This window comes from Notamacropus eugenii, chromosome 4 (genome assembly GCF_028372415.1).
Source record: "Notamacropus eugenii isolate mMacEug1 chromosome 4, mMacEug1.pri_v2, whole genome shotgun sequence".
In the NCBI taxonomy this organism is placed as follows: domain Eukaryota; kingdom Metazoa; phylum Chordata; class Mammalia; order Diprotodontia; family Macropodidae; genus Notamacropus; species Notamacropus eugenii.
Window position 1 is genome coordinate 290493480 of NC_092875.1, and position 26894 is coordinate 290520373.

At 38.7% G+C, this 26894-nt stretch overlaps 1 protein-coding gene and 1 long non-coding RNA gene across 3 annotated transcripts in view; one reads left to right on the forward strand and one right to left on the reverse strand.

Moving 5' to 3' along the window:
* The window catches only part of SLCO5A1 (solute carrier organic anion transporter family member 5A1), a 395111-nt gene extending 387893 nt beyond the window's left edge, over positions 1 to 7218 (reverse strand). Inside the window, exon 1 of one of the 2 annotated variants that reach the window (XM_072604807.1) lies at positions 7072 to 7218. The gene's annotated coding sequence lies outside the window, so the exon portion shown is untranslated. The remainder of the gene's footprint in view (positions 1 to 7071) is intronic. The other variant, XM_072604803.1, reaches the window with a different exon arrangement.
* LOC140501329 (uncharacterized) lies at positions 17 to 24898 on the forward strand. The gene is made up of 4 exons (XR_011966136.1): positions 17 to 272; positions 4493 to 4533; positions 6630 to 6745; positions 24715 to 24898. It is a non-coding gene; the product is annotated as an uncharacterized lncRNA (long non-coding RNA).
* Positions 24899 to 26894: the final 1996 nt, after the last annotated feature.

Genomic DNA, 26894 nt, shown 5'->3' on the forward strand with positions numbered 1-26894 from the left:
GTGACCTTTGACTCTGCCCTCCTCCAGAAATCCCCACACTGGTGCGGGAGAGGTGATAATCGATGGGCTATTATGCCGTGAGCCGTGGCCAGGAGCTGGGCTGCTGGAGGCTGGATGAGGCGAACTGAGCTGCCGCCTCTTGCGGGCAGGGGACCTCGGCATTTTCCCTCCCCGGATTCAGAGCGAGCAGTCCGGCCAGCGTGCGGCCGCCCTTACAGCGAGCTATAGTCCGCGGATGGATAGCCCAGCGCAGACCGGCCACAGCAGGGCAGGTAACATCAGGCAGCCTGCTCCTTGGGTCTCAGGGACCGCAGACGTCCAAGAGGGTGCAGTAATTTGCCAGCTGCCCTGTTGCTGGAGCATCTGCTGTCCACTCCTGAATGGGACCTGCGAGAGTTTGCTCAGTTGTTTCCCTGGGGACTACGTTTCTGTGGCCCAGTTTAAGATAGATATTTGCCCCTTCTGAAAGAGGAACCGGGTGGAAGGGGGCTGGGATGCCGAGATGAAATCTTAGTCTCCTTTAATTTGCTGTGGAAATAATTAAGAACGATAGGTTTTATACTTTGAATAGGAAAGCCTGGGATTCCGGAGATTGTGACATTCTCCTCCGTAAACCAAGTATTAAAAGCATGCGTGAGAGTATGAGAATGAAGTATCCTCAGGTATACCTGTTACCTGCCCAAAGTCACAAAGTTCAGGATTACTTTGTAGGATGGGGGAGGAGAGGGAGCAGAAGGGAGGAATAATGATTTCTTGGCACAGAGAATGTTCAGGTATGACAGTTCTACTATTGGTACACATCTACAATTCATCCACAACTGTAAGGGTCTTGGACATTCGATTACTGATAGGTTAAGTGATCTGCCCAGCGTCATACTGCTAATACGCATCAGAGGAAAGACTTGAGTGAACCCGGTCATCTTCATTTGAAGAACAATCTTTTATCCAGTACACCATGCTATCTTTCCTCTTGGACATCTTATTTAAAAATTTTTAGGTAGGCCCATTCCTATGAAAAGGTTTGGCAATGCTGACATTCAGGATCTTTGACCTTTCTCTTTTCTTAAAACAAAGATAATAATAAAACCTATCTCATGAAAACCAAATGAAATATTATAAGTCTACAAACTTTGAAAAGAACTATGTAAACCTGAGCTAACATTTTTTTTAAATGAGCTGGATAAAAGAAATTTCCTCTGTGTTTTAACAGAGTATTCTCAAACATCTTTAAGCTTGAAAGTTCTTAGACCTGGGTGCTAGCGCAAGTTTTATCTCAGAATTGTCTCTGATCATCAGCTAGCCTTGAAACAGCAAATTATTAAAGCCAGAAACATTCTACAAATATTCAGCTATTTGGAGCCCTCAAAGTTACTACAGTACATGAATGACCCCCCCAAAAAACCCCAAACCCTCATACTTGAACATTGTTTGAACTTTATGTGATAAGTATTATATGACCTAACCTTTTAAAATACATGCTGGTTTGCTGACCCTGGGTGAATTAATTAACTTCTGAGTACCTGGAGCTACTAAGACTATAAAACAAACTTGTCAACAAACAAACAGACAAAACCAGTGTGTGGCTGTGCATCAGTAACATGGCATGCGTCAGCGCATCTGTGAGTTCCCAAAACCAATGACATCATAGATCCAATCCAAAAAAATTTTTAAATACTGTTATTCCCATGAATCCTCAAATTTCTGATTGTTCATTAAAAGCAATATAAATGCTTTGTACGATTACTGAATTACAGACTCAGAGTGGAGAAGGGACCTGAGAGGTCATTTAGTCTAAAGTGTACCTAGAGAAATATCTCCTCTATAAAACACCCAAGGGGTTATCCAGCCTCCATTTGAAGAATTCGAATGAGAATATCCCACCAAAATTGAAGAATATATGGAAAGTACTTTGCAAATGTTAAAGCAGCATGTAAATGCTAGTTAGCGTTATTATTGCCTCCAGAAATAGTTCATTACACAATTATATTGGTTAATCCTACCAATCAGGCATTTGCAGAAAATTTTACTGATTAGACCTTTTCATAATGTTCCAATGACACCAGGGTTTTTTTCTTTTCTGTTATAGGTACCATAGGAAATGCCCTACTAGATCTACAACCCAATGTAATGAGTATTCTGTTCCTAAAAGCCCCAAAATGGGAGAACATGGTTTTTATGGATCTAGTTTTATGAAAGTCTAAATTCATTAATTGGACAAGACAAGAGGAAGGCTAAAGGAAGTGCACGTTGGTGCAATATAAGGAAAGGAAAACTAATGAAAAGGAATTAATAGGGATAATTAGGGACCATCTTAGCATCAGCAGAGTAATGCAGCCACCAAACAGGTGAGCAGGGAAATAAAATTTCCTGCTAGATGAAGTTATTCTTAAAATTACAGGTAACCGATTTCTTTTCTCTTGAGATTCAATATATTTGTTTATGTGAAATGGGAATTGGGTAAGTTTAGAATAGAGGTTCATTTATTCATACAAACTAGTCTTTCCAACAAAGAAAATACTAGTGAACTATTTCTGTTTTGTAATATTAGTAATTTTTGTAATAGTAACTATTGCTATTTAGTAAAATGAAATGTTTGACTCAGCAGCACAGCAGATGCAGGTGTCAGCCTGGAACAGTGGAGAGAAAATTGTCTTTGTAGTACTGACTTTCTGTCTGTGACCACTTAATCCTTCAATGGCTCAAAGCAACTCTTTAAACTCTAGGTTGCAGAATAATTGCAGATTTTCACTGGTAGAAGGAGTTTTCTCACCAGGAGTTCCCTACACCTATGCAGTCACAGATCTAGACCAAGTGCTTGCCAACATGCCAAAGTAGCTTTTGGTGAGATGATGCCATTGTCTCACTGGGTTGCCAGGTTTTAAAAAAGCCTTCCTGGGTAGGTGTCAGAACCAGAAGACATCTTACTTTAGGCTGCAAACAATAATGATCCCCTTTCTTTTCACACTGAGAGAGATCTTGGAATATCTTCCCCAATAGTGTTTTCAGTGTCAGACTATTTTCAGACTAATTTTATTTTGTATCAGTTATGCGCTGTGATATATTCCATATTTTAATCAGAGAATAGTCATTTATAGCTGAATTTTCCTTTGTGCTTCCATTTTTTGAAAATTTCTACTTTTCTTTCATATCATGTTGAACTTTCAGACTTTGTCCTTTTTGTAGTTTAGTGAGGGGGACTTATAAGTTAGGAAGAATCTACTTCTGTCTAGTTTGTGCTTAGGGAATGTGCCTAGGTTGAGAATTTGGGAACTGTTATCCTAGTGGGCACAAATACAAAATTATATAAACCGTCAAAACATAATTTCTTGGGTGGTTATTACTTCTAGATAAGACCTGAGGAATGGTTACAGAAGTCTCATGATAAATACTGTGAGAGACGCTCACTCTATTTCAGAAATTTTTCATTTGAGATCTAGGAACTTAAAAAAAAAATTTTTATTAAAAAATATACATATGATATATGTACATAAAATAAAGTACATATTTGACCATTCTACTCACTGCTTCATCAACTCAAGTGGCTCCCTATTGAAAACAATGTATATTTTGATAATTATATTTCAATAAGGTTTCCTGTGTAATCCTATGTACTTTGTTATGCATTTAAAAACATGAGAAGTGGTTCATAGGTTTCACACAATATCCAGAGGGGCTCATGATGAAAGAAGGTGAAGAAGTCATGCTCTGTTACTTCATCCCATAGTTAAATTCTGTGTATACTTTTCTCTTTTCCATTTCTTTCTTATCTATTTTTGTTACAGGCTTTTCTCTGATTGTCTCATTTAGAAGAGGCTCACTTGTCTATCACTAAGAAGTTCTCTCAGTCCCTCATTTATTTTTAGGGGTCCTTTCAGGCCTTTCTCTAAGTTCCAGGCGCAAGGAACCTTAGGCCTCAAGGCCACAAGTGGCCCTCTAGGTCCTCAAGTGTAGCCCTGTGACTGAATCCAAACTTCACAGAACAAATCCCCTTAATAAAAGGATTTGCATTATCCAGGATTCTTACTCTCTCAAGGTAAGATGGACTTTCAAGTTACATCTTTCTTTGGTTTCCTCCTTTTGTAAAAATAAGCTTTTTTCTATGCTTTTTTCCCATCTTTCTCCCCATCCTAGTTTTTATTTCCTTTAGTTCGTTCCTGTACACTTGTATACTACTTTCGTTTTTTTAAAGAGCCTGGCTATCACTGTATGCTGCATTTAATCTTTCGTAGGCACTTAATAAATGTTCACTGATAGGTTCACTAATATTGTACAAGCGCCCTTAGCATAAAGCCTGGCTCATAGAGACATTTAATAAATGTTCGCTAATTGTGCAATAGGCATTGGTTTGTTAACCTGTATTAAAATATAATCTTTTCTTTTTATCCCTTTGACTGTCCTTTTTCACATATTTTTCCCACTTCTGTCTCACATTTCCCATTTATGCTAAATCAAGTGGATATGTAGTCACATCATTTTTTTTCCTTTCTCCAAGATCCTGTGACAGCAGATGGCAAGCAACCCCTCCAGTTTTAGGTAAGCTGATGCAGGAGGGACTGAGGCTGAAATATTCTGTCACCTAGGGGCCAGCCTGCTAGTACTGCATGAACTTCTAACCAATCTAGGTAGACTGACTGTTGCTTGGGGCTGTAACGGAAGCCTTTGCACTTGATAGGTAACCCTTGCCAGGGATTACAGTCTGGTACTGTAGCCTTTGAGAATCCAGGGTCACCACAGTGCAGTGAAGAAGCATTAGAACATGCTTTTAGGGGAGGCTTATTTTCATATACTCAGACACCTCAGAGACCCATCTATTTAACCCCACCTCATCATTTTACAGGTGAGGAAATATGCAGTCCAGGGAAGCTAAGGAAACACCAGCAGCAGCATTTAAACCCAGGTTCTCCGACTCCAAAGTTAGAAAATGCTTTCCTTCAAAGAATTTTCTAGAAAGACCAAACTACCAAAACAATTTGGGATTGGTTTGTTTTTTAAATCAAGAATGACAAATGTGGGGTGGTTTTTCAAAACTAAGAATGAGTTGATAAACCATATAAGTTGGCTGCCTCAAGGAATTCCTCACACCATCCTATTCTCTACATTATTATATAAAGCCATTTTCTTGTTGCATTAAAATCCCAGGTGCAACTTAGATTCAATAAAATCCACTTGCACTAGGGAGTGCACAGGAGCACTGGAGTAAAAACCTGTCCTCACCAATTTCCCACAGCTTTCTTGTATCCTGCTTTGTTCATGGGCCTGCTGGAAGCAGTCAGGGTTTACCAGAAAGCTGCAACCAGAAGAACAGCTGGGCCATGAATGTAATTGATGGCTTGCATGGGCTATAGCTTCCTTGGAGTGTTTTCTCTATGAGTTCCTGCCAGAGGATGGGGGGAGGGAGGCTCCCATGATCAATCACTGCCAGGAAAAAATCTCCAGACATCAGGTTTGGACAATCAAGTGTTCTGAGAAAGCTTTAACTAATCCAATAGTCACTTGTAAAGCACAGGAGAAGCCGACCGAGAGCTAGAGAGTGGAAGAAGGCCTTTCAAAGATAACAGTGAGGTTAGGGCAGCTCTTTTTTCTAGGGACCAGAGCAGTTGCTGTTGCTGTTCAGTGCCACAAACAGATCAGAAATAGGAGCAAAGGAACTTTTAAGTTCAGTTGTTTCAGTCCTAACTCTTGGTGACTCTGAGATAGTGGAGTGGTTTGCCATTTCCTTCCCTAGCTCATTTTCCAAATGAGGAAACTGAGGCAAACAGGGTTAAATGATTTACCCATGGTCACACAGCTAGTAATTATCTTGAGGTCAAATTTGAATTCAGGTCATCCTGACCTCAGGCCCAGTGTTCTATCCACTACACAAACTAGCTGTCCTAAAAGAACTTGTTTTCTTATTAAATAAGAAATACACGGGATGCCCACAGGCCTCCCAGAGTGCCTCCGAGGATTTGGCCATCAGGGCCTGGTGGGTAACATAGCAAATTCACTGAGATCACTGAACTAGATAGCCATAGGAGCACAGATCTGAAGTCTCAGATGGGTAGCGTGGCACTGGAAAACATACTCAGAGTCAAGAAACATCCTGTGTGGTAGAAAAAACACTGCTTATGGGATCAGAGGATCATGGAGAGAAGCTTTAAATTATCTTTCCTAAAATTACATATAGTTTTAGAGCTGGAAGGGATCTTGGAGGCCATTTAGTTACATTTGAGGAAACTGAGTCCCAGAGAGGCTAAGTGGGATCATAGAAATAATGAAGGCTCGGCTATTCTCCATGAAAGTTTGAGTCTGAACTATTATCTTTTACTAGTCTTCATTTTATTTATTTTTTCATTCATTCATTCTTTCATTTTTTTTAGCTCTGCTATGATTTTAGACAAGGCCAATCCTCTCCTTTTACAGATGAGGAAACTGAGGTCCACAAAGTGATTTGTTTAGGGTCACACAGGCAGGATTTGACTCCAAATTCAGTGCCCATACCACTGTACCTTTTCATGTAGATCTGTGTCTAAACTCTGTCACATTATAGCTAGGCCATGAGCTAGCTAGCCTATAGGACTACTTTTAGGTGAATCTATCAAATGAAAGTTAACTGAAATCACCACTAAAATGAAAATTTACATGTTTAGATGTTTATGACTGCAAATGTCCTCCTCATCAGAAAGAAAAAACTTCTTAGAAAGAAACAAAGAACACCAGGAAATTTTTGGAGCTGCCAGAAATGAAAATCCTCAATGTACACACAGTAAGTACTTCAATGGCCAAGCTTTTAAAAATTCCCATATTATTCCGTTCCCCTACAGCCAGCTAAGAACCAGCTTCTCTAGTCCACCGGTCTTCCTTCCATGCTCATTAATTAAAAAGGTATTAAGTTTAATGGGAAAATTGTTTAGAACGATTAAGTACATTAGTACTTTATCTTAGTTGGGTACTGCATCTCAACCAGCTATTAATGTCCCTTTGGAAATTAACTGAATGGTACAGACTGTAAGTGCTACCAGACTTCAGGGGGTTGAGACAGTGCCTGCCTGCAGGGGGGAGTCCTTCGAGCTCAAATGACTCTTCCTCTACCTGGAGTGATTCTGTCTTCACTGCTGCTTTAGGAAGAGGCTGTGGACACAGTTTGTGTGCTGGTCAGCCCAATCCTGATGGGCTCCAATCCACTGGGTCAGAGCAACAGCATGGTGCTCTAACCCAGCCCCTCTCAGTGAGCAAAGAAAGCAGTCTAGTGTCTAATGACCTCACAAAGCTGAGCTCAGAATCCTGACAGAGTTTAAACTTAGATCTTCAGGAAAGGTACAGTGATATGACTAATGAATTTGGAGTCAGAGGACCTAGGTTCAGAATCAGAATTCCTGAGTCTGTATAGCCCCTAGTACCTCAGTTCCCTCAGTTTCCCACTATAAATGTTGGTTTTTCTACACATACACACACACACACACACACACACACACACACACAATTTCTAGGAAAGGTTCTGGGTCGCTATGTTTATAGTAGACATTGTAGGGATCTCTTTCATCCATACCTATGGCCCAGGTCCAAAGCTATGTCAAGCATCAATGTTGTATAGGTTTCGCTGCCAGGATTGGCATAAGGAGACATTAATTTTCAGTTCTTCCTCTCTTTGTACCACTAATTTCTAGACTTTTTTTCTTTTTAAATGCTTTATTTATGCTTGCTTCTCTATAGATCTATATCTCTGTACATATCACCATCAATTTCTTTTAACATTTCTTTTATATCACTTGGTAATAATAGCTAACATTTTTGTGACACTTAGCACATTAGGTTTGCAAAGCACTTTCCTTGTGTTATCTCATTTGATCTCACCTCTCTTTAACCCCTCCTACTCCCCATTAGCCCTTTACCCTGGAACGATATTTGTTCACTCAAACAAAACAAATCCTGAGACAGACTATAGGGGAAGATGTATGCCTCATTCTGTACCTGTAGTTTACCAGCTTACTACAGAGACGTGGGAGGAATGATCCTTCCTTTGTCCTTTCAAATCAGAGTTATCTGCAATGTCTTTATTGCCTCTGTTTGCTTGGTTTTTTGCCATCTCTCTCCCACTTTGTGTTGGCCTCAGTTTCTAAGGTTCTTAGTCTAGGATTTCAGGAAATCCAAGAATTTGGTTAGGAAAAAATGCATCTTTATAATAGAACTGGTTTCCTTTGCAATCTTCTATGTCTTATTTTATGCATGTAATGTTTTTACATTATCCTTAAAATGGGTCAATAACTGCCAAAAGGGTCTGTGGAGAGTGTTCATGTTTCTTGATATCTGTCAAGTTCACAGTAAAATTTGTTTTAACATGATGCTTCTTTTGTGTGATAAACCAAATGGTGCTATGTAAATGTGAGCTAGTATCATTACTTTGATTAGCATGCTTATAGAATCCTAGAATATTAGAAATGGAAGGGAATTAGTCCAACTCTCTAATTTTATAGATGAGGAAACTGGAAGGAGTCAAGTAATAGAGTTGAGATCACAACCCAGGCAGGATGAATGGTGGTTTGAGTTATGAGAAGGAGGAAGGAGAGGGCATGTACCTAGTACATAGTAAGCAGATAAATTTTTTGCTTGATTAGCAATTCCACAGGCAGCCCCAAATCAATCTCCCCTAGGGACCTCAGATCCTAGGAAAATGGGATCATGTAGGAAGAGTTTTGTAGGGATCATGTAAGGGAAGACATTTGACCTCCATAGCCTATCCAGGAAAAAGCTGAAAAGGCTGACAAAAGTAGGCAACTTGAGATTGGTGCTATGGCTGTGAGTAGACAAGGGACAATCACAGCTTACAATTATGCAGAACTTTAAGGTCTACAAAATCTCTTGACAGTTACACGCCTCAAACCCATTAGGGGAATATCTACCCCAAGCATGTGAAGACTGCTTGGCAGAATTAAGTGGATGAAAACCAAACCTACTTAGAGTTTGCTCAGACATTGAAGATGCCAAGGTTATCCACTGTATCCTGGACCATCTTGACTTTTGTCTCACCACTGGAATTTGATGACTCTGGAAGAGAAAGTGAAGCTGATGATGCAACTCTGCCTCACTGAAATCCAGCTGAGGTACAAGTGAAGATATCATAGATCCTTGACATCCACAACATCCAAGATGTCATAGATCCTCTTCAAAAACGAATGAACAGCAACATAAAATCTCTTCCATGTCTACATTTGTAATTACCCTGTAAGGTAGGTCCTGTGGTTCATAATTGCCCCCATTTTATAGTTGAAGAAACTGAGCTTCAAGAGATGAAAGGAATTGCCTATGATACACATACCGCTAATGTTGGAGCTGAAATTCACGTGATTCAGGAAGGTGCTGGTTTGCTGAATGAAGTTCAGGAGAGGAGCTGATAGTCTGAAAGTACTACCACATTCAGATTTGTACCATACTCTGTCTTTACATGCTTGATCAGCAGCAGCTACTGGAGGAGTTAATGTAGTTTGCAAAGTCTGTGGACTTTCATTTTCAGTTTTTAAATCCAGACAGTCGCTGACTCCAGCCCAGAAACCTTTCTCCAATGCTAGACTGATTCCCAGAAGCAGATGAGGGCAAACTACTAGTTCAGGGTGTCTAGAACCCTATCCTTCAGGGCACAAAACACCAAGGTCTGAATTCTAATTCTATTTCTGAATCCACCGATGACTAACAGGTTGAAAAACAGGTTAGCCTCTTTTCTTTACTCTTATTTCTCTTGGTGAAAATGCAAATAGGACTCTTATTTTATAACAGTAGGCAACTAAGATCTGGTCATTCTTAGGCTAAAATGACAGCCAAGGCTAAAGTTCTTTGGGGTGAAAAAAAATTTAATTGAAAAAAGTACATGAAACCTGTGTCTGAAAAAAAATTTAATTAAATTTCCTTGTTTTCCGGAACAATTCCAGGGGTTTGGGTGAGGGGTGCGTAGAGAACCTCCCTCCACTGATGTAGCTCTCTTATATTCTTAGAGAGTAGTCCATCACTGTTGAGATGTTAATGATCAGAGGAGGCTAAGAGGTGTCAGAGGAAGGCTTGATTGCAAATTTTTTGACTAGAAAACCAGCCACTCTTTCCATTCCACCTCACTGTCTCTCATACTAATCCCGATGTGTTGACTTCACACTTGAATTTTCCTTCATATCACACACAGCTCTATATGTCAGTAAAGTACAGATCAGAACAGATTTCAACATGTATGCTTTTCAGTAACGGATCTTACCAATCATTAGATGATTAAACAATCTGCCTAGGGGATATTCACTGATGGCAACATTAGCCATAAATAAATAAGTTGATATATGTACAATAATAGCCAAATGAATAGAGCTTTCCTTGCTATTTTATGACCTGAAAAGAATGCAGCTTTTCATTAAAGGAATCATTTGAAAATGTGGAAACTGATACAACACCAGCTCAGTGCTCTTTGCCTGTATATAATAGCCTTTGCATTAGGCCATGGGGGTGGGAGACTCTGATGTCCATTTACTTTGGCAAAGATTGTTATTGAATGAAACCTTTAATGGGGCGTTTATGATCCTACTCAGCTAAGAGCTCAGGGTCTGTCTTAGAATAGTCTTTCTTTCCACCTTGACAGCTATTAGAGAATCAATACAGGTAATATGTCAGCCAGTGGTCAGCACTCCTGTAGATAAATAGGTAGGGCTGAAATGGAAACTGACAGGTAGCCACTTAGAGAGAGTCTATGGGGCAAACACTTTGAAAAGTGAAACTTCTCTGGGGAGAGAAGGAAGTGTTGTCATCTTAAGCCCAGTTATTAAAGAGATCAGATAGGAAGAGATAAAGCACTGAGACCCAAAGCCTAGAAACCGCAACCAAGAGTATTATGGAGCATGTCCTCAAACCAGATGGGGGATGTTTCAAACCTAGGTGACTGCTCTTGTCTGGTTCACCACCAATAGTTGTCATTTTCTGTTTCATAATTCACTGAAGTCGAGGGCTCATGGAATGGGAATGGGAAGGCACCTTAGAGGTCACCTCCTTCAACCTCCTCATTTGTAAAATGAAGAAATTCAGACCCAAGGAGGTTAAAAGACTTGCCAAATCATAGACATGTCAGAAAGGTGATTTGAACCAGAATCCCTTTATTCCCAAGCTAGGGCTTCCCCACCCCCACCCTCTCTACATCCTGTTACTGGACTAGATGACTACTGAGATCCCTTTAAACGCTGATTCTGCAGTTCTTCACTTTAAAGTTAAAACATCAGGTGGTCAGGGAAATGATGGGTGAGTTGTATTTCTTTCTAAACACAACCATTCTCATCCTTATGGTGTTTAATTTGTTGTGATTACATATTCAGCAAATAACTTTCCCAAGGTGAAGAAATACAGCCATGACCACAAACCTCTCTCACTTTACACTGAAATCTGTTATTAAGCCTAGCTAGGTAGATTGATCAATGATTGACAGCCAGGCAGCTAGATCAGGTTTCTCAGAGATAGTTTTCCATATTCTGCATCTAGATTATGTCTGTGATCAATATGATGGATTTTTTCTTCCAAAATTTTAAGTGTCTCTATATTCATCCTATATTCCTGTAACATTAAATATATACATATGTGTATGTATATATATATATATATATATATTCCTTTCCTTATTCATTTTTTTATTGTTTCAAAGAGGAATAAAATTGTTCAAATCAGAGCAGAAGGTACCAAACACAAGAATCAACTTCTCCTAGTAATATTGGGGAAGGGAAATGATCCTGCACACTGGGCACAGAGGCAAAGATCAGAGAGCTTGTCCTTACCTAGGCTTGTCTCTAAGAAACCCAAAGAACAAAATAAAAAACAAGCTTGAAAATTTCTAGAATCTTTCAGGCCTTTGTGATTATAAGTCAGATTTTGATTTGAGGAAAAAATAAGTCAGTAACTGAAGGTAGTCTACCTAGACTAAGGATTTTTAACCACTTTTTGTATCATAGACCTCTTTGGCAATCTAATGACATCTGTGGATTCCTTATTAGAATGTTTTAGATACATACAATAAATAGGATTACAGAGGAAATCAATTATTGAAATACAAATATAGCAGTATTTTAGAAAACAAATTCATGAAAATAAAAAGACCCCAAATTGTGGACCACAAGTTAAGAATCTCTAACTTAGAAAAAGTTCCCCCTCCAATAGAATTCTAAGAAAAGAAAAGATAATAGTATGTGTCTTGGAGGTAAGAGATATTTTCTGTCTAGCTATAAAGAAGAAAACTAAGACTGGACAATGGAAGCTACCAGGAGGTAGATTTCAATCCCAAAATAAGGAAGAACTTCTTGATAAGTATAGCTATCTGAAAAGGAAGTGGGTTGCCTGGTGTAGTAAGCATTCTTAAACAATCAAAAAACACAAATGTATAGGACCTACTATGAGCCACAGTGCTAACTATGTGGTACTGTGTCTGAATCTGCTCCCCTGAACCATCATCACCTCTCTGTCAAGACACAGGTAATGTTTTTCATTTTGAGTCCTCTGGAATCTTAGTTGGTCATTGGTTGATCAGAATTCTAAAAATCTTTTAAAGTATTTGCCTATGCACTATTGTTATTGAATAAATTCTTCTCCTGAGGAGGGCAGAGTCAAGATGACAGAGTACAGGCATCAACCCAGCTGAACATTCCCAACCTTCCCCTTCAAACAATTTAAAATAATTCTTTTAATTCAAATTTTTTTGGTGGGAGAGCCAACAAAAGGTCAGAATGAGATATTTTCCAAGCCTGAGACAATCTAGGAGATCAGCAGGAGAGGTCTGTGACATCAGGGTAAGAGTGGCCCAGAGTGTGGTTGGCCACAGCACAAGTGGCTGACTCTGGAGGCAGTAGCAACAGTAGCAGTTTCAGGAGCTCTTGGTCCACCAACTGTAAATGGTCAGAGAACTGGTCAAAAAAGAGATTATGGGGAACCCTTTGCTGGTGCTGGGTACACCTGGCACTGATTGTCCACAAGCACTTCTGAGTGACAGTTTTAGGGCAAAAAAGGAGCACTAGGGCTTATGACTACAGGAGAACAAGGAGCCTGGCCATGTTCCAGGGCTAAGTGGAATGCAAAACTGCAGATGCAGGGCAACAGGGACCCTTCCTATGTAAAGAGCAGAGCATACACCAGGAGAGCAGTGACCACATCTCTCCACAGATCATACCACCTTGGAAGAACCAAAAATTTGCAGACCCCCCCACAAGTAGTTCTGAAAATAGCAACACAAAGGAACCTGAAGCTTGAAACAGTGCCTCCCTACCCACAGGCGAGCAGAATACAACTTTAACATAAAGTTCAAAGTCAAGAAATAGGTGGGAAAAGGAGCAAAAAACAAATAAATAAAAAAAGAATTTGACTATAAATAAGTTACTCTGGTGGCAGGGAAAAATTAAGACATAAATTCAGAAGAAGATAACAATGTGAAAACAACTGCAACCAAAACCTTAAAGAAAAGCAATTGGGCATTTCAGAGCCAAGATGGCAGAGTAGGAAGATGTACATACACTAGCTCTTCCTCCACAGCCCATAAAATACTTGTAAAGAAGAACTCTCAACAAATTCTAGAGCAGCAGAAGCCATAGAATAATGGAGTGGAGGAGATTTCTAGCCCAGAGTGACCTGAAAGACCCATGGGAAAGGTCTGTCGCACCAGACACAGAACAGAGCCCAGGCCAGCCGTGGCTGAGAGGCACTGGGAAGAGCAGGACTGAGCAGGCTTCAGGGACAGAATCTCCAGCAGCAGTGCTGATCCCTCAACCCACAGGCACCAAAGGTCAGTGAGAGGGTCTTTTTGGCTGGCCAGGAGGGGAGCTGGGTGTCCCTGTAAATCAGGCCTCCTCAGGTGGCAGCAGCAGAGGCAGCAGCGGACCAGGGCTCCAAAGGCAGGCAGCAGCCCGCATCCATTGTTGAAGGCCTCATCGTAAAGCCCCTGAGGGAACTGATCCCTGTGTGGCAGAACTGCCCCCTGAGCAGCTGATCTTAATCTCACACTGAATTTCGGCCCTGCCCCCCCCAAGACCCCTGAGGGATTGGAGCAGCTCATCTAAATCTCAGCCCCCAGTGCTGGCTTGGTGGAACTGGAGGGGAGATGGTTATAGAGAGGAAACTCAGAAGTCAAGTAACTGACTGGGAAAATGCCCAAAAAAGGGGGAAAAAAACCATAGAAGGTTACTTTCTTGGTGAACTCCCCATCCTTTCAGATGAAGAAGAAAAAGGCATATTGTCACAGGTAGTCAAGGGCCCTGTAGGCCCTCCAAAGGGATCTTAAACCAGGCTCAGGCAATAGAAGAGCTTGAAAAGAGAGTTAGCAACTTACTAAAGGAGAAACAAAAAAATGCTGAGGAAAATAACACCTTTAAAAACAGGCTAAATTAATTGCAAAAAGAGGTCCAAAAAGCCAATGAGGAGAAGGAGGCTTTAAAAAGCAGAATTAGCCAAATGGAAAAGGAGGTTCAAAAGCTCACTGAACAAAATAATTCATTTGAAGAGAGAATTTCATTCAGGGAAATGAATGACTATGAGATAAACCAAGCAGTTAAAAAACAAAACCAAAAGTTTGAAAAAATAAAAGATAATGTGAAACATCTCATTGGAAGAACAACTGACCTGGAAAATAGATCTAGGAGAAACAATTTAAAAATTATGAGACTACCTGAAAGCCATGATCAAAAAAGAGCCTAGACATTATCTTCCATGAAATTATCAAGGAAAACTGCCCAAAATATTCTAAAACCAGAGGGCAAAATAAATATTGGAAGAATCCACCAATCACCTCCTGAAAGAGACCCAAAAAGAGAAATTCCTAGGAATATTGTGGCCAAATTTCAGAGTTCTCAGATCAAGGAGAAAATACTGCAAGGAACTAGAAAGAAACAATTTGAGTATTGTGGAAATACAATCAGGATAGCACAGGATCTGGGAGCTTCAACATTAAGGGATCAAAGGGCTTGGAATAGGATATTCCAGAAGTCAAAGGAACTGGGATTAAAACCAAGGATCACCTACCCAGCAAAACTGAGTATAATACTTCAAGAAAATAAATGGTCATTTAACAATATAGATGACTGTGAAGCATTCATATTGAGGAAAAGACCAGAACCGTATAGGAAATTTGACTTTCCAACACAAGACTCAAGAGAAGCATGAAAAAGTAAACAGGAAAGAGAAATCATAAAAAAACTTTCTAAAGCTAAACTGTTTACATTCCTACATGGAAAGAAAATATTTATAACTCTTGAATCTTTTCTCAGTATTTGGGTAGGTAGAGGGATTGTACATAGACACATACACACACACACACACACTCACACACACACATACACATATATAGACAGAGAGTACAGGTTGTGTTGAATCAGAAGAGATGATATTCACACAAAAAAAGATAAAATAAAATATAATAAAAATTAAGGGGTGAAGGAGGAAAATACTGGGAGAAGAAAGGGAGAAATGGAATTAGGCAGGCTATAACTCGTAAAAGAGATAAGAAAAATCTTGTTCCATGGAGGAGAAAAGGGAGAAGGCGAGAGGGGAAAAGTGAAGTTACTCTCTCCACCTATGGCTGAAGGAGGGAATAACATGCTCACTAAGTTGGATATGAAAATCTACCTTACACCACAGGAAAGTAGGGGAGGAGGCGACAAGTGGGGAGAGGGGAATGATAGAAGGGAGGGCAAATGGGAGAAGGGAGTAACTAGAAATAAACACTTTTGGGAAGGGACAAGGTCAAATGAGAGAATAAAAATTTTTTTTAAAAAAGGGAGATAGAGTAGGATAGAGGGCAATATAGTTAGTATTACACAACATTATGGAAGTCTTTTGCAAAACGACACATATTTAGTCTGTATTGAATTGCTTGCCTTCTCAGTAGGGATGGGGAGGGAGGAAGAGAAGTTGGAATTCAAAGTATTAGTTACTAATGTTGAGAATTTTTATTGTATATAACCAAGAAATAAGAAATACGGGGAATGGGACATAGAAATTGATCTTGCCCTACAAGAAAAGAGAGAAGATAGGGATAAGGGAAGGGTGGGGTGTGATAGAAGGGAGGGTACATTGAGGGAAGGAATAATCAGAATGGAAGCAGGGGGAGGGGAGTGATGGGGAGAAAAATTAGACATGTTACAAAGTGATGTAAAAGCAATTAGTATTAAAACAATTGACTGAATTAATTACTGAGAATAAATCAAAGACATCTTTAGTTTGCGGCAAAGAATTTTAGTCTAAATTTCCTAGAGGCAGGTAACCTTGGGTAAAATTTGGCATTGATGGAAAAGTTAAGGTATTAATGATAAATTTGACTTTATGATTGTTATTCAATCAAGAACTAGAACAGATATAGAAAGGCATGTAAACCACTTAAGACTTGCCTCAAAAGATGTTCCTTAGCCAAGGTAAAATTATAGTCATATCTGAAATCTGGTTATTGGAACTTGCTATTTTGAGATGCTATGGGACTATTAACTGACTGTTCTTCTGAGTGTAACTCCAGGTATGGATAGCAAGAAAGGCAGTCTGAGCCTCCAATCCATGATGCCAGGAAGCATATGAGATGCTGGTACGAACTGCAAAAGGTGATCTGATGGGAAGGGTGGGAGAGCTGCTGTTCAGCCTGGGCTGAGGTAGGATTCTCCTGACTCAATTTCCCCACTGACACCTGGCAGACTCTAAGCCTGACTGAATGCAAGTTGACAATCTACTCCTGCCAGGAATTGACATGAAGTTGGGGAGATATTGTATTCCTGCAATGTCCCTACTCTTAGTGGTAATTTCCTGTAGTCAAAAGGTTTGTAAGCTTAATACCAGATCTATTAAATTATAGATTGTAGGTAGGGGAACATCCAAGGTCAAGTCTAAAATTAAGCAATTAGGCTTAGGTCTTTAGATCAACTACAACAAGTTAGGGTCCTTTAATTAGTAATACTGTGGTGACAATTAGGTCAAGGGCTTGTGAAGTTAGCATATATAAATATTATGTGTCTCAGTTAATGTTTTAAAAAAATTCTTTTGTGGTCTATATTGTAAATGCTTTAAAAAGAAGTATCACCTGACCAAAAGTTGGAATTGTTTTATGTGATATGAACTGTTAAAAAATTAAAAATAAAATAAAATTTAAAAAAAAAGAAAAGAAAAGAAAAGCAATTGGACCCAAGCCCAACAAGAATTTCTGAAAGAATTAAAGAAAGAAATGAGTGGTAGAGAGAAAAGTGGAAAAAGAAATGTGACACAAGAATATTATGAAAAGATAAGTAACAGCTTGGGGAAAGAGGCACAGAAAATAAGTCTTTAAACAGAATTGGCCTAATGGTAAAAGAGATACAAAAATTCAATGAAGAAAAGAGCTCCTTAAAAAACAGAATAGGCCAAATAGAAAAGGAGAGACAAAAGCTCACTGAAAAGATAATTCCTTAAAAATTAGAATTGGGGAAGTGAATGCTAATGACACCATGAGAGGTCAAGAAAGAATAAAACAAAGTCAAAAGAAGGAAGAAAATGTGAACTATCTCATCAGAAAAGCAACTGACCTGAAAAATAGATTGAGGAGAGAAAATTTAAGAATTATTATACTACTTGAAAGCCAGGATCTAACAAAGATTCTAGACATCATATTTCAAGAAATTATCAGAGAAAATTGCCCCAGTAGCTTAGATCCAGAGACTAAAATAGAAATTGAAAGAATTTTCCCTTCACTTTATGAAAGAGATCCCCAAATGAAACTCTCCGGAATATTATAGTCAGATTCTAGAGCTCCCAAGTCAAGGAGAAAATAATGCAAACAGTTAGAAATAAATAGTTCAAATATTGTGGAGCCACAGTCAGGATCAAACAAAATTTGGCAGCTTCCACATGAAAGGAATGGGGGGATTGGAACATGATATTCCAGAAGCCGAAGGAGCTAGCATTACAATCCAAGAATAAACTACCCAACAAAACTAAGTGTAATCCTTCAAGAGAAAAATAGACATTTGAAAAAATAGAGGACTTTCAAGTATTCCTGAATAGAATATTTCCAAGTTGTTTATCTTTACAATATTGTATAAAGCTGAATTGAAAATTTGACATTCAAACACAAGATTCAAGCATGAAGGAGTAATTATAAGTGACTCAGTACAGTTACACTGTTTATGTTCCTATATGGGAGGATGATACATGTAATGTCTAAGAACTTTATCATTCTTAGGATATTTAGAAGGAGCCCACATAGACAAAGGGCATGTATGTGAGTCAGATATGTTGGGATTCTCTTAAAAAAAATGAACGGACAAGAAAGAAGGTGCACTGGGATAAGAGAGAAGGGAGAGGAAGAATGGGGGAAATTATCTCACATAAAAGAGGTATGCAAGGAAGAGTTTTTATAGTGGAGGGGAAAATTGAGGCAGAGTGGAGAGGTGGGCAATGCTTGAACCTAACTCTCATTAAAATTTGTTCAAAGAGGGAAGAAGATATATACATAATCAGTTGTATATAGAAATCTATCTTACCCAATAGGGAAACAGGAGAGGAAGGGGATAAAAAACGTGGGGGAGGATGATAAAAGGGAGGGTCCATTAAAGGGGGCAAAGGAACAAAAATAAAACAGATATGAGGAGGGACAGGATAAAAAGAGGATAAAAAGAAGAAAAAAAGATGGAGAGAAATACACCGTAATCATAACCATGAATGTAAACGGGATGAACTCACTCATAAAACAGAAGTGTAGAACAGAATGATTAAAAACCAGAATCCGACAATCTCTTGTATGTAAGAGACACACTTGAAACAGAAACATACACAGTTAAAATAAAAGACTGGAGCAGAATTTAATATGCTTCATGCAAAGTAAAAAAGGCAGGGATGGCAACATGATCTCAGACAAAGCAAAAGCAAAGCTAGGCCTAATCAGGGAAACTAGATTTTGCTAAAAGGTATTATAGAAATATAGTAATATAAAAAAATTTTACAGATAGTTTTTCTGCTAAAGGTCCCATTTCTCAAATATATAGAGAATTGAGTCAAATTTGCAAAAATTAAAACCATTCCTCAATATATAGATAGATAAATTGTCAAAGGATATTAATGAAAGAAGAAATCAAAATTATTTATAGTCATAATCTCTAAATCACTACTGCTTAGAGAAATGTAAATTAAAAGAACCACCTTATACCTATCAGAAATGACAAATGCTAGAAGAGATAAGGAAAATTAGCTACACTAATAAACTGGGGTGCCTCGCTGGCTTGGTGGATAAAGTGCTGGGCCTAGAGTCAGAAGCTGATCTTGACTTCCAATCTGTCCTGAGACACTAGCTGTGTGATCCTGGGCAAGTCACTTAACCCCTTTTGCCTCAGTTTTCTCATCTGTAAAGTGAACTGGAGAAGGAAATGGCAAGCCATGCCAGTATCTTATGCCAGTATCCTTACCAAGAAAACTCAAAATGGGGTCAGAAAGTCAGATACAACTGAAAAATGACTAAACAACAAAAATAGATTGTTGGTGGAGTTGTGAACTGGTCCCACCATTCTGGAGGACCATTTGGAACAATAATCAAAGGGCTTTAACACTATGCATACAATTTGACCCAAAAATACCACTGACCCAAAGAGATCAAAGATAAAGAAAAGGACCTATATGTACACAAATATAATGGCTCTTTTTGTGGTGGCAAAGAACTGGAAATTCAGGAGATATTCATCAATTGGGGAATATCGGAACAAGCTGTGGAATATGATTGTGATGGAATGCTATTGTGGTATAAGCAATGATGAGGGGATAGTTTCAGGAAAAAAATATGGCAAGACCTATGTGAACTGATGCAAAGTGAAATAAGAGTAAGGGGGAGATGACTGTACACAATAAGAGGAAGTAGATAAAGTGCTGGGCCTGGAGTTAACTATAAAAGGCTTGGCTACTCTGATCAATATGATAACCCAAGACAATTCCAAAGGACTCATCATGAGAACATGCCATCCACCTTCAGAGAGAGAACTGATGAACTCTGAGTACAAATTAAAGGACAATTCTCTCACTTATATTTTTGCTTCTTTTTGAAATGGTTAATATGGAAATAGTTTGCATGATTTCACTGTAATTGATATTCTCAGTGAGTGGGAGAGAATTTAGAACTCAATTTAAAAAGAAAACAATGTTAATATAATTTTCTAAAAATAACAATAAATTGTTCTGTTTCTGCTCACTGCACTTTACATCAGATCAAACACATCTTCTCAGGTTTCTCTGAAACCCTCCCCTTTATCATCACAATAGTATGCCATTAGATTTGTATAACCCGAATTTGCCAGCCATACCCTGTTGATGGGCAGACCTTCAGCTTCCAGTTCTTTGCCACCACAAAAAAAGCTGTGATAAACTTTTGTACATAAGGGTCCTTTTCCTAATTTTTTAATCACTTTGGGAATATGTATAATAACAAATTCATTAGGTTAAAGGGTATGCAGAGTTTAATAGTTTCTGGGGCACAGTTGTAAATTCCTTTCCAGAATAACTAGACCTATTCACAATTCTACCAATAGTACATTAACGTATCTGTTTTCCCATAATCCCACCACTACTTGCCATTTTTCTTTTTTTGCCAGCTTTGACAAACAGATGTAAAATGGTATCTCAGATTTGTTTTGATGTACATTTCTCTATTAGTGATTTAGAACATTTTTTCATATGGTAATTGATAAGCTTAGATTTCTTCCTCTGAAAACTACCTCTTCATTTCCTTTCACAACTTATCAGTTGACTCTTTTTTGTGTACATTTGACTCAGTCCCTATATATCTTAGAAATGAGTCCTTTATCAGAGATTTAGTGCAAAGATTGTTCCCCAGTTTCCTGTTTTTCTCCTAATTAGAGTTGCACTTGTTTTGTTTCTGCAAAAAATGTTAATTTTATGTAATCAAAATAATCCATTTTATCTCCCGTAAGCCTCTCTATCTCTTCTTGTTTGGCCATAAATTCTTCCCCTTTGATGTCAGACTTTTATCTCAAATATTCGGACAAATCTGATCTCATGGACAGGTAAAATCACAGATCTAATAAAATCCAAAGTGACAAATCTGAGAACGAATGAATGAAGAAAACATTTTTAAGCATTCAGTACAATAAAGCACTGGAATCAGCAGTGGGAATACCAATTGAAAAGTAAGATACTCTGCTCTCAAGGTGCTCCCATTCTAACTGGAGACAGACAGCTGGTATGGAAGGTTCCTGCTTCGAGTCAGATGGAAAGACCCCCATGGTCCTTAGGATGCAGTGGCAAAGCAGATGGTGACATCTCTTCTTGAATGTCATTTCCACTGATAAAATCCTATCGATTTCTGATACTGAACCATTTTTAAAAAGTGCCAAGGACTCTAGTGGCAAGAACTAAATACTTCTTGGAGGTATACTTGGTAGAACACCAGTGCATCTTCCCTAAATTTGCCTCTTCCCCCCCTCCCCCCCAGCCAGATTTTTGTAAAGCCTTCAAGAATCTCTAGTCTTGGGGATGGGAGGAGAGAGTGGGGGAGGTGAGGTGATGGCGAAAGGCATTCACTCCACAGGTCTGTCCTCCAAGGAAGCAGACCTTAGGCTAAAGAGACTCTATGGAAATGCAGATAGGGACTTAGGGCCTCAGGGATCTCCTTCTAGCTGAATGGATGGTAAGAAACCAGGGATTCCCAGCCCTTTTGTTTCCTTCTAGTGCTGGCTTCATGCCTCCTTAAAGTCTCCAGCTGGGCAGGACAACAAGTGAAAACCGAGAGACGAGAGCTCTCAAGGAAAGGGGGAGGGTAGGACACCAAGGATGAGGAGTCACATCTCCTAGGTAGGCCTTGGAAATAAGAGGGCCAGGCAAGCTTATTGTAAGTGATTTGAATTCTAACCCTAATTTCTCCCCACCCCACCCTCCGTATTACAGCCAGTCTAGAACCCTACAGCTGGACTAGGCAGCAGATGGTCTCAGAAAAGGCTTTTGTTGCAGCCGGTCCATTGTTTCTGTCATTCCAGTTTGGACTTCATGGGTTCCCCTTGAGCTCTTCCTACAATGCTTTGGTCCTGCCTTGCCACCACCCCCTTTTCAGTCCGGTTTCAGGCAGCTCTAAGGCCAGAGTCCCTTGGGACAACTAACGTAGCCTAAGGGCCCTGGGCACTTATTTTCTAAAAGAAGTCAGATGCCTATTGTCATTCAAAAGAAGCCTGAGTTCCTAAGAAAAGGATAATAGACCATAATAGTTTCCAAATGTTTCAGCTTTTTCCCCTCAGGATCCAGATTGTTTTTTGTTTTTTTTTTTTTTACCTTGCTTTTACAAAAATCTTGATTTTGACTGAATGGAACAGCTAGCCTAGCTACAAAGAAGTTATGTATGAGTTGTAGGGTTTTCCAAAATAAAGGTGGAATAAGCTCACATTTGATTTAAAGACCTGGTCCCACTTACTACTAAGTTACTAATCCTTTTGCAAATAGCACACCACAGGCCACTCCAAGGGGAGAGTTCAGGTGATTTAGCAAGTTCTCTACAAGTGTCAGGGTGGAACTTTCATCTTTCTTTTCTCAACAGGGAACTGTTGTTCATAATGAAAGGTGGTGATAGAAACCAAACTCAGGAATAATTCATCTTTAATGTGTCTGCTAATAGGCATTATTTTTGTGAAAAATATCCTTAATGTTTTAAAAACATATAAGTTTTACCATTTTAAAGTGAATGTTCAACAATCACATTTCAGCAAAAGTGAACAGGAATTTCATCCAAATCCACCTGAAATATGCTTTGTGATAGTTAAAAGAATGTTTGGTTCTTGGATCAAATGCAAAAAAATAAACACTGTAATTGAATCAGTTACTCATAAGACCCCTACCACATCCTAAGTTCCTTACCTCAAAATTGTATGTCATTTTGTCTTCCATTCCATCGTTTCTCTGAATTATGAAGTTTTATTTTCTGAAATGTTTTAGCCATAAATATTAGAAATGTAAATACAAGTATTGCTTCAGAATTCTTTATGAAATATGGTTTATTGAAACATACAAACAACAGTAGTTACAAGATGTTCCTATCTTTTGGTATTCTTCTGACCAAAATGCTGGGCCATTGCTTGGATCAGACTTCCTAAATTTTGTAAAGTTCATTGTCTTCACAATATTGCCATTGCCGTACAAATTGTTCTTCTGGTTCTGGCTTCACTTTGCTTTGGTTCATCCAAGTCTGGCCAAGTACCCCTGAAACCATTCCCTTCATCATTTCTTTTAACAATACTGTTACATTACATTCATAGACCATAATTCAGCCATTCCTCAACTGATGAGCAATGTCTTCAAGTACTAATTCTTTGCCAGAATGAAAAGAGCTGCTGTACTTTTGTGTACATACGGGTCATCTTCCTCTTCCCTTGACCTCTTTGGGGGATACAGCAGGTAGCAGTACAGCTAATATCTTTGGGTTGTCAATATAGGACTGGAGTTATCAACTTGCCTAGACTCCCTTTATGACTTGCCTGCCTCTTTCAATCTGAGAGGACAGTGGCCTCACAACCAGGAAAACCTGGATTTAAGTCCCTCCTAGGACACTTACAGGCTGTGACCCTAGGCAAGTCACTTAAAGCTACAAAGGTGTTGACCTATGTAGTAAAATCACAGGTCTTTGGAAACCCAGTCATTTAACTTAAATTAATTTAATTTAAATTAAGATTTCCCACTCTGCTTTGCTGCAACGATGACTAAAAAATTAAACACAAAAGTGCTTTAAAATACTAAGGAAGCTTACATTCCACATTTACATAGTACCTGAAGTACTGAGGTATATATATGTAAATATACATGTGTCTATTTTTTGGTCATGATATACAATTCATCAGGAATTTGTGATACAGAAACACCCCATCCAGCGATGGAACTTCTATAACTTATAGGTTTACAAAATTGCCTGAAGTTACCTGACTTGCCCAAGACTTCCAGATTTCGAAGTCACCTACTATTAAGAATTGTTCATATATATTAGAATAGTCACCAAAATACTGTTTGGAAAACCACATATCCATCATACATGTTGGATTAATAGCTTTGGGGACTTAAATCCAGAAAACTGCTATCTTTCAGGCCCAAGAGTGCCAGGCCTGGAGTCAGGAAGACTCATCTTCCCAAATTAAAATCAGGCCTCAGATGCTTCCTATCTGTGTAATCCTGGGCAAGACATTTAACCCTGTTTACCTGAGTTTCAGCATCTGTAAAATGAGCTGGAGAAAGAAATAGCAAACCCCTCCAGCGTCTTTGCCAAGAAAACCCAAAATGAGGTCACAAAAAGAGTAGAACATGACTGAAAAATGACTCAACAGCATCAAAAATGAGCATAAACCAAAAGCAGTCCTAAAACCACAGAGCACATCCTCCTTAGGATAAATTACGTAATTTATATATGATTGAGGGAAGAGGAAAGGAATTGGGTGGGGGAAGAGAAAAAGAAAAGATTATCTAAAGTAAAAGCTGTCAATGCATTTCCACCAGCATTACAAATATTTCTCAGAGGATCTGGTTGCAATAAAGGATTTTCCTCTGGAATTAGCATCTATACAATCTATACAGGAGGAATTATCCCCAGCGTTTGGAAGACAAAATGTCTCAATCCTAAGAGAAAGGTGGAAAGGAATGTTCTCATAGGTGTCATCAATAGCAAAGTCTGGGAGAGGAATGACCAGGTTATTATACTTGAGGGCAAAGAGAATTCAAAATTGTTTAATTCTTTTTTTCCATTGCTTTTCCTTCTCTCAGCTTCTTTAATTTCCATAGCAAATTTTCTGGTTGTTCCAAGGTTCTAGAACGGAATAAGGGCAGTCATCTGTGGGAGAACATGGATGAAAATCACACAGAAGGCAACTAATCACAAAGACAAAGTAGTGACAAAAGAGGACGGGGGAATAACGATTGATACAAAAATAAATGAAGGAAAACACAAGCCTAAGAGTCATAACTTTAAGGTGAATGGATTCAACAGTCCAATAAAACAAAAGGTAAAATGGGTTAAAATAAAAAAGCAAAGTCAACAACGATCTGCTGCTGTAATCAAGGAACAAATGCATCTCCAATGGAGACATACAAGGCATGAGATGAGAAGTGGTAACAGGGTCAGTGTACACAGAAGGCTTGGATGGACTGTGAGCTGCACAAATCGAAGTAACACGCATGTAAATGAAATCACAAAAATCTGTTTTCCCACAAGTATAAATAGGTTACAGATTTTCTGAAGAGTCCCTTCTAATGTAGGTAGGACCTTAATTTGCCTTAATGTTTGCGCTTTGTAAATAGTGCCCATCTAACTGCATCAGGACATGAGAGTACCAGTTGGAAAATATTGTTGGAAGTGTATTCATATGTGATGCCTATAGTCAGTAAGCTGCTATCCAGGCTTCTCTGAGAATTAAGAATAGTTTTTGTTGCAGAATTTCCAAGTTGGAAGGTACCTCAATGATCATCTTGTCCAGAAAAAAAGAATCTTCACTTGTCACATCCCTGAAAATAAATGGTCATAAATCAATGGCAGGGAACTCATTACTTGCTGAAACAGCCCATTCCACTTTTAAAAAAGTTCTCATTATTACAAAGATCTTCTTCATAGTGATCTGAAATCTCTTTCCTTGCAGTTTCTACGTATTGCTTTCTTAGGCTCAAACTAAATAGCTTTTCTTCATATATTTGAATAAAGAAACCTTGCCAACCTGAAGTGACCTCTTTAGGTTAAGTATCGCTAAGTTTTTTTAACCAATCTTTTTATGGCATGATTTCAAATCTTCCCCATAATCTTTATCTCTGAATGTTCTCTTTCCTAAAAGATGGCTTGAGAAACTTACACAATTCTACAGGTGTAATCTGACCAAGTCAGAGAATAGTAGATGAAATTTTGTGTTCCTGGCTCCCCCAAAGCTCTGAAAATGTTTGGGTAGAGAATTGATACTGTCTGGTGAGTTATTGTTCAAGATCTAGCCTAATGATGGAGAGACTTGGAGTCAGAATACTGATCTCCAAATAATGAATTCTTTTGAGCCACAGGAACACTAGAAAACAATTTACTAAATTGAGGAAAAGGGTTAGCACCTATGTTGGTGGAGGGAGAACCGTTCCAATCATGGATCCTCAAAAGTGAAATAAGTTGACATTCATTTTGCTCTTATGAAAAGCTTTACAATCTTAAAAGCCTTATAGAAACATGGATTATTTAATATGTACTTGTGCAGTTTGGTCATATTTTAACCCAGTGCATGTCTTTATAAACATAGCCCTATTACATTTCCATTTCTTAAGATATGGAATCCCAAAGCCAAAATAATTACCATCTTTCTCAGATACAAATGTATAATCTATGTCATCTATACCCTTCACCCAAGTCACAGATAAAATTATCAAAGACAAGAACTAAAAAACACCCATCTGTGTTTTAAGTTACTGCGCAGTCATACAGCATGCTCTACTTTTGGATGGATGCAGACCTGTGAAGTTACTGGTATGGAGAATAGCCAGTAAAAAGCATCCCTCTCCTCTTTCAAGGCAGATCTGCCAGTTTTTCTTTAGTTTAACATGGTAAAGAGAGTTTGCTTTGGGCCTCCAAGGCTAAGTGACTTGTCCAGGGTCAACACGACTCCAAGCTGTTGTTCCATTCTTTTTGTTTCAAAGTGCTTTCTTTCAGCTGTAAACTCATTTTCTCCATGGTTCTGTATGAACCAGAAGCTATGCAGTACAGGAGACACTGGCTTATCTATTCATTAGAAATGAATTCATTTTACATGCAAAGCAGAGCAAGAAGCTGGAGTACAATCCTTAGCCTTCTTTGTCCTGTTAACACATTCCCCCTCAGTTGATGGATGGACCAATGCTAGACAGGTGACTTCTTCCAAAGTCATTTGATTTGACTCTCTTAATCCAAATAAGTTACAAATAACCTTCTCATATTTGTGAAA